The sequence below is a fragment of the Symphodus melops genome (assembly GCF_947650265.1).
Source record: "Symphodus melops genome assembly, chromosome: 18".
NCBI classification, from domain to species: Eukaryota; Metazoa; Chordata; class Actinopteri; order Labriformes; family Labridae; genus Symphodus; species Symphodus melops.
In genome coordinates, this window is record NC_136708.1 from 6,576,832 (window position 1) to 6,584,558 (window position 7,727).

The 7,727-nt window shown below is 39.3% G+C and overlaps 1 long non-coding RNA gene across 1 annotated transcript; it reads right to left on the reverse strand.

Moving 5' to 3' along the window:
- Positions 1-599: 599 nt before the first annotated feature.
- LOC306839864 lies at positions 600-1,015 on the reverse strand. The gene is made up of 2 exons (XR_013781268.1): positions 805-1,015; positions 600-703 (listed from the first exon to the last, which is right to left on the reverse strand). It is a non-coding gene; the product is annotated as an uncharacterized lncRNA (long non-coding RNA).
- Positions 1,016-7,727: the final 6,712 nt, after the last annotated feature.

Consider the following 7,727-nt stretch of genomic DNA (forward strand, 5'->3'; position numbering starts at 1 on the left):
TGATGGCTTCTTTTTAATCTCATTTTATCAGAAGCTGAAGAAGAAATGTTAAAGGTCAACTGAAATCAGAAAATTGTCATTGCTGATGTTCAACATTACTATATGATGGGCAATCTGTTATGATACAACCTCGTGTTTAATATTTGGACCCAGATGGACAACTCAGAGACAAGATAGACCAATATGTGTTGGATAAAAGTCGCCTATTTTATCCTTTTCCTCAATGTTGTAAAAAATAAATCTGACTCCTTTCAATAATTATCTCGGATTTCTCCGCGCATTCTTTTGATGGGATTAGAGGAATGACTGGAGGCGTCTCTTTCAGGTTAATAGAGTTTATTAACCAGATGAATCAAGAATGCAAATTACAGAGTCTCTGGGCTGGAGCACTATGTGTCCCTAACGACAGACAGATGCTGGATCAGTTTGCAAAGTCTGAACCCTGGCTATCTTTCCCTGAACCCTTTTATACTGTAGACAGAGATTATCTTGCTAAAGTATGCATTTTCAGATGTGTTGTTTCCTTTCTCCTATTGGTGCAGCTTTGTTAGGTTTAGGTTTGGCGGACCCCAAAATGCAGAGACATGAAGAACCAAAAATAGTTTTAACCAAAAGATATTTAATGTTCAAAAAAAACAAAAGAGCAGGCAGTGAGGGCAGGAGGCTGGCTGGCTTGAAGATCCAGGAGGCACACCAGCAAAAACTAGAAAAGAGAAAAACAAGATCAGTCCAACAAGTCACAAAGCGAAGGCACGAAATCCAACTAGAGACTACAACCATTTGCGGTAAGCAAACTGCCACTACCGAACGAGACGGAATTATCTGGCACAGGAGTAGGGTGACAGCCAGGCTTATATGGAGGGGTTGATTTGATAGAAGTCAGGTGTGCCTCGTCTGCTGCCTGGAGGAGCCAGCCACACCCCCTGCCACTCACATACCTGCAGAGGAAGAAAAACCAGAAGAGGGAGGGGGAGAAAAGACAACACAACTCACACAGAAACAACAAAACAGCACTGAAACCTCACAAGCTTCCTTCCGTCCACTCCTTCGATTGGTGCGTCCTTCTCTCGTCAAGAACCTGACATCTAGTCTGGTTAAACAATTCCTTTTAGGAGATGATCATTAAAGTGGTCAACTGTCAAGGCTACCACTAAACCGTTGTTCGAATGGGTGAGTCATTAACTGTCAAGGCTCACGTTAAACCCATGATGGAATGTGAGTCATTCCTTTGTACTGGGTGATCAAACCTTATCTGATTTATTCAGCAATATATTACTGCAATGCGCACACACTTGAGTATAAGTAAAAAGGCCAATTATTCTAACAACTGTGAGAATTAAACAGAGAGCAACAAGGGAGGTGAAGTGATACAGTGTCCATGCTCTCGTGTGAGCGGTGAGGTGATTGGTGATTCCAGTGAGGATTCTGAAGTCAAAAACAAGCGTGAAGAGAGAGCCGGGTTGCAGAGCAGCAGGCAGGCAGGGAACAGGTTAGTATCCTTGTAACTGATGAGCAGGGGGAAAACTCGAGGAAGTTAGTAACGAGGCAAACCATGAGAACAATACTTTCACTAAGAATGTCACGAGAGCCAAGATTTCGAGGGTACGATACCACGGAAGTAGATACTATAATCCGGCAAGGAGTGACGGTCGAGTCCAGAGCTATTAGATTAAAAAATACAAATGATTATATTGGTTTTTTAGAGCTGCAAAAAGAAGAACTTTTTTAGCACATTTGTTTCAAAGAGATTTGAATAATTAAATAAAAAAATAATTTGGAATTGCACTCCAAAATAAACACTAATAAAACTAAAGATGGACAATGTTACTTCTGTTGTGTTCATTTCAATCAGAAGAGATAAGTAAATAAAGAAGAAAATACATGTCACAAAAGATATCACAGAAGTGTGTCTTGACAGAAGGTCTTTTCCGCTTGGACTCTACAAGCAAATTTTTGTGGTTGGAGAATGTCTGGACTAGCAGCAGAAGAATAAATCCCCCCATGGAGTCTAGACACTGGTGCTGGTAGTGGTTGATGACTTGCTGAGACCAGATGGACCCCCGCCCTCCCTTTTGTCATTTCTGACCTGAATGTGAACCAGTACTAAGACTTAGAAGTTGGGAATTTAGGTCTATGAGCTCTGCCTAAACTGTTAAAAAAAACGAGTTAATTATGCAACTTAAATATTCATCTGAAAAAGGAAGAAGACATTTGGAGTGTGAAACAGTAAATGGACGTGAACCTGTATAACGTTTTTCTAGTTTTAAACTCTTAATAGCTTTGACGCCAGGTCATACCCATTCTTGTGTGTGGCAAAGGCTGCTATCTAAAGTTTCTATCAGTATTAAGTAATCCCATGCTGGCAGCGGGAGTACCTTGGGGTTAAGTGTATTACCCAAGGACATAGCGGACATGTGTCTGCATAAGCTGGGGATTGAACACCCAACCTTAAGGATGAGAGACGATCAACTCCACCACTGAGGCACAGTGGCCCCACATCCTGAGAAAGTTAAAAATGTTATTGTAACCTCACTGGTATATGCCAAGCCCTGTTAGCATTCAAAGTCTTCATCTGAGAAATGAAATCCTGCTGTTTGTTCTGACTGTTATTTGGGCTGCGGGGTACTCCAGTGTGCCGACCTGTTCTGACCTCTAGATGTATGCACTGTGCAAACTGAGCTGATGCTGTTCTTTTCTGAATATGATTTTGGCTTTGCTGTGATAAGTCACCTCTGTCCCAGCATGCCCAGAGCACCAGATAGATCCATGTTAAAATTTTGAGACACAACCCTGTAGTTGCACAGTGTGTGCCTTTGTGTGAGGCTGAGAGTGGCAGACATCTCGTCACATCAAGTGAATCAATGAGGTTTGGCACATCAGAGATGTCCAGACAAGTTGAAGATGTGTCCTACTGTTAGAGTTTATGTGTCTGTGTGTATTTGTGCAGGACTGTGCATACTCTCTTACAGTGAAACCTGTAATTACAAATTCATTACTAAGATGTGATCATCCCAGTCTCCAGGAGGATTACAACTGTTTTCTCATTTCCTATACTCTCCTGCCTTCAGTCCCTCTTTAGTTCCATCTCTTAGGGCATCTCTCTCCCTGCGCTGTCCTGCTTGACCTTGTATTATTGTAATTATTCTCATCACAGTGCTACTCGAGTGACTTCCTGTAGGAAGTAATGTGCTTAAAGCAGAGCTTCAGTTGACCTCGGAGGCTGTTGGACAATGATGGCTCATTTAAACACAACCTTACTTGAAGTGCAGGAGGATAGGAAAGGAGTGTGAGTGTGTGTGTGTGTGTGTGTGTGTGGGGGGGGGGGGGGGGGGGGGGGTATCGCCCTGGGAGCTGGTTTGTCTCCTCCACTGGTAATTAATACGGTTATTAACTCCTCAGCTCATATCATTATTAAAACTATCAGGAAGAGTGAGGGGGGTGGAATATCTTAATGGAATTCATGCAGCTTTTACTTGCAGCGCTGAGCCTAATGGTAAGGTAAGAGTGCTTTAAGTTTAGAGGTGACTGCATCATTGAATCGTTGGATTGAGTGTGCTGTGTTTCTAGAATAAAGAACCATGGAGGTCAATTAGGTATGACGAAGTGTGAGCAGTTGTAATAGCTTAGTCTATAAATGTGGACAAACGTAATCTTGTAGTGTAAATGGGATTGTGATTTAAGCAATAATTAATGAGCAATAAAAGGACTTGATTTGACTTGACTGATTTATGTCCGGTAGTCAGGGTTGAAAGGCTTTTCCCATTTAGTTTAGAGATTATTTTTGAGGTATATATATTATATTAATGATTGTCATAATTTCTACACTTATTTGAAAGGGCTTTAGCATCTTGTTGGTTATATACATTTTGAATTTGACTACTGATTGTAATTGTTGATATTGTAGGAACGGGTCCCTCCCAGCCCCATACTTCTGGATTAACATATTGATGAAATAAACTGATTGTTTTGAAATAGGTGATCTAGCTAAGTGATTTCTTTTTGTTGTCATAATAGAAAGTAGATGGGGGTGTTGTGTTGCTGGAACTCTGGATTCTTTCCATTTGAAAAAATATTGTAATTGATAGATTATAGTGGTTGCAGTTTGTTGCTTCTAGGCCACCATGGGATTTATGGTTTTGTAGTGTTTTTAATGAGATTCTAGCTTCTTTGTTTTTCCAGTAAAATTGAGAGGATAATGAGTCTAGTGTTAGAAACCATTTGTCAGTGGAAGTGATGGGGAGCATTGAGAATAAATAGTTAATCTGTGGTAGGTTTTTATTTTAACTGTGGCAGTTCGTCCAATGAGAGTAATTGGTAGTTTGGTTTGGTTTGGTATTTTAGCGGTTGGGTGTGATTAAGTTGGAATAACTCTGACAGCCTGGTGGAAATGTTAATTCCTAGGTATTTTATAGTGCCTTTGTTAAGTGGGAGGGTGAAAGGAAATTTTGGGCTGCAGAATCTCAGGCTCCTTCTGATATAGGCACGGCATTTGTAATTATTGTGGCCCTATAGATGAGGTGCACAGTGTTCCCTCCCAGTAGATGAACCACTCTCTGGAATCAAACTTTCAGAAGGCGCTGAATAAGAATGTCCATTTAACCTTATCAAAAGGTTGAGACGATCATGGTTTTGACCTGCTTTAGTTGATAAGTGATGTGTTGATAAGATTGGAAAGCCTACAGATGTTGTCTGAAGCATGTCGGTTTTTTGATTATCATTTGAATTATTATTGGATTGAATGTCTCTATTCTTGCTGTGAGTGTTTTTGTAATAATTTGTAGATCAGTATTAAAAGTGAGAGGGGCGGTAGCTGGAGCGTGTGTTGGGTCCTTTTTGGGTATCAAAAGTAGTGTCATTACAGCATGGTTCATGTGTTCATGTGTGTGGGTCTGTTGGAGGATGCTTTAATTTCTGTAGTTAATAGAATAGTGATAAAATGTCCCAAACATCTTTGTAAAATTCTGCAGGAAGTTCACCTGGTCAGGAGATGTATTGTTTGGCATTTTGTGCAGGGCTTTGTGCAGTTCTTCAGCGCTGGGGGGTGCATCTAAAAAGTTGGCTTGTTCTGTTGGCAGGGTTGTTCCAGGTTATTTAGAGTGGTGTTTATTTCTGATTTCGGTTGGATACATGATTTACAGGTTGCTGTAAAATTCATGAAATACTTTATTTATATCTGTTGGGTTATGGGTGGTGGTGCCTTCAGTGTTAAGTGCAGATGGGATTATTGCTATTTCGCAATATTTTGAATTGTAGAAGATTAGCCAGGTACTGTATGTGCGTGATTTGTTACTGTATTGAACGTTTTCATATTTGTGCCGTTGAATAATAAACTGTGTTCCTTTATGATGCTTACCAGTTGGCATTTAAGTTGGCTCAATTAAATTTGAATCAGGAGAGACATGTGAATTTAAGAACATTATTTATTATTACTCTATGGGGTTGTTGATGTGTTGTCAGAGGTGGAGTGGCGCAAACATCAGCATTAAGGAAATAGGTCAGAGAAAGAATTATATTTAAAAGGGAAGTAGAATGATGATAGGGTTAGATCATGAGCTGAACTATTTCATTTCATGATCATCTGTCAGGGAGCAGGTAATTTAAGTAATTTCAAACAACTTAATAGTCCCTCGACACCACACACACCATACACACAGCTGCACAGAACACTGAAAGTGCAATGCAAAAAAAAAAATGTTTTAAAATTCATCCAAGGTATGGCCTTGGCAGCTGAGGGTGGACAGTCTGCCTGACCCCAGTACTATTGGAAGCACTGCTGGTAGCAGAGAGAGTCCATTGTGAATGCAGAGTTTCAGACGCCTGAGGCCACATCAAACCTCATCATGCCTGCTGTCTGGATCCAGGTGTTGTCTGAGTCGAGAGGCCTCACCTTGTGCTTCACCCACGGCTTGTGTATGAATGTCTTTTTGTTCGGGCATGTGACACATGGTTTATTTTGTGCATGTGTATGTGTGTGCATGTTTTTTTTTTACTAAAGGCCAAACAAGATAAATCTGACTAGACACGAAAGAAAGACCTCGTAACCTTCATATGAAGATGAGGTTGTGCCTGCCAAACAATCACATTATCCAAAACGACAGTAAAGAGGTACTGTAAATATAAAAAGAGAAAAACACCCTCTGGGCTTTGATTGAAGACCTCTTTGTTGTCTTTGTCAGTGAGCCAAATCCAAAAATGTGAGAGCAATGTAAGAAACAAAATGTAATGTTTAAAAAAGCAGGTGTGACATAATTTTCTACTTTGAGATGGGTGAGTTGGAATGAATGCAAGAAAGCATTTATTGAAAAACAATTTTTTAGTCACATCTAATTATCAACAATACATGCATGTACTAGAAGCTAAAGGGTAAAATGTACAGTAAAATACTACCATATTTAAGGTTTCTTATAAATAATGTTTCTGAAAAATCAATCTCAATAACTCTCATGTTATTTTCAGCACAAAGTAAATACATGAAAAATAAGCGTGTCTGCACTGGACAGGTTTACCTATATGACTGAGCAGGGGCTTCACTCACAGGCACATTAAAGCTCTACCTCTCCCCTAGTCATGAGGTGAAGCACCATAGAAACCTACTAATCATAGTTTGTTCTTCATTACTAACTAGATTACTAACAATTCAATCAATATTTTATTAAATTGAGTGTATTCAGGCAGACAAATGAAGGGCTACCACCCATATGTCATTAATAAAGAGCAACGGAAGTTTAAATATTTATCTATTGATTTAAGAAACACATTCCAACTGTTTGTTCTGAGTTGTTGTGTTCAACCAGTGACAACTATACCTTTGGTTAATATAATGGTTGCCTTTTGCCACCTGTATGCATGAAATGTACCATTTTCATATCACATGTTTAGTTCAGTAAATAAGCCAAGCAGAAGAAGTTTCCTACAGAATAAAACAAATATTTTAACATACTTTTCTTACATATTAAAAAAATTTCAAACAGGTACGTTTGAACCAAAGACCTCCTCCTGACAAACGGCTCTAACACACCCACCAGTAATGTGTGGGTGTGTGACTATGATATGGGACTTCATGGGAATTCCTTTGCCTTTCCATCGTGCCTAAATACTGGAGGCTGCATGGTAGAGACATAAAGCTTCACTTAATGAGATTATCCTTAGCAGTTCTCCTGAAATTATTGACATATTTTCAGAAGTGCATATGTGAAAACATCATTAGTGTATGTTCTTTTAAATTTTTTCCGTGCAGATTTCACATCATTACATGCATTTCTTTTTTATTAACCTAAGACAGACAGAGTATCGTCTTTTAAGTTGTAACACAATCAGCTACCATGCTACCAACTACCCATGCTTCCATGCAGCTTCCCATAGCTTTTAATTTTACAATGTAATGAGAGAAAGTATTGAGAGTGAGCTAAAGAGCAAATGTGCATCCTTACTGTCTTGGCTCAAAAAGTCAGAAAAAGAATATTGTTTTCAGGAACTGAACAGGAAAGTACCTCTTTTACATGAGCATGAATTCCAATTAATAATTTTTAGGAATACGTGGAGCAAAGAGTTGATAAATTGCATTTCTCAGCATTTGTTGAGTGCATGACACATTAAAAGGGAAGCGCTAATGATGACGGGAAAGTTGGTTGACTGTTGCAGAACTTTTTTGTCCTTGTTTTTGTTCAAAGTTTTGTCTGAAGTATCTGTCATTAGTTGGGATGTGCAAAAAGCTCTCATTTCAACAC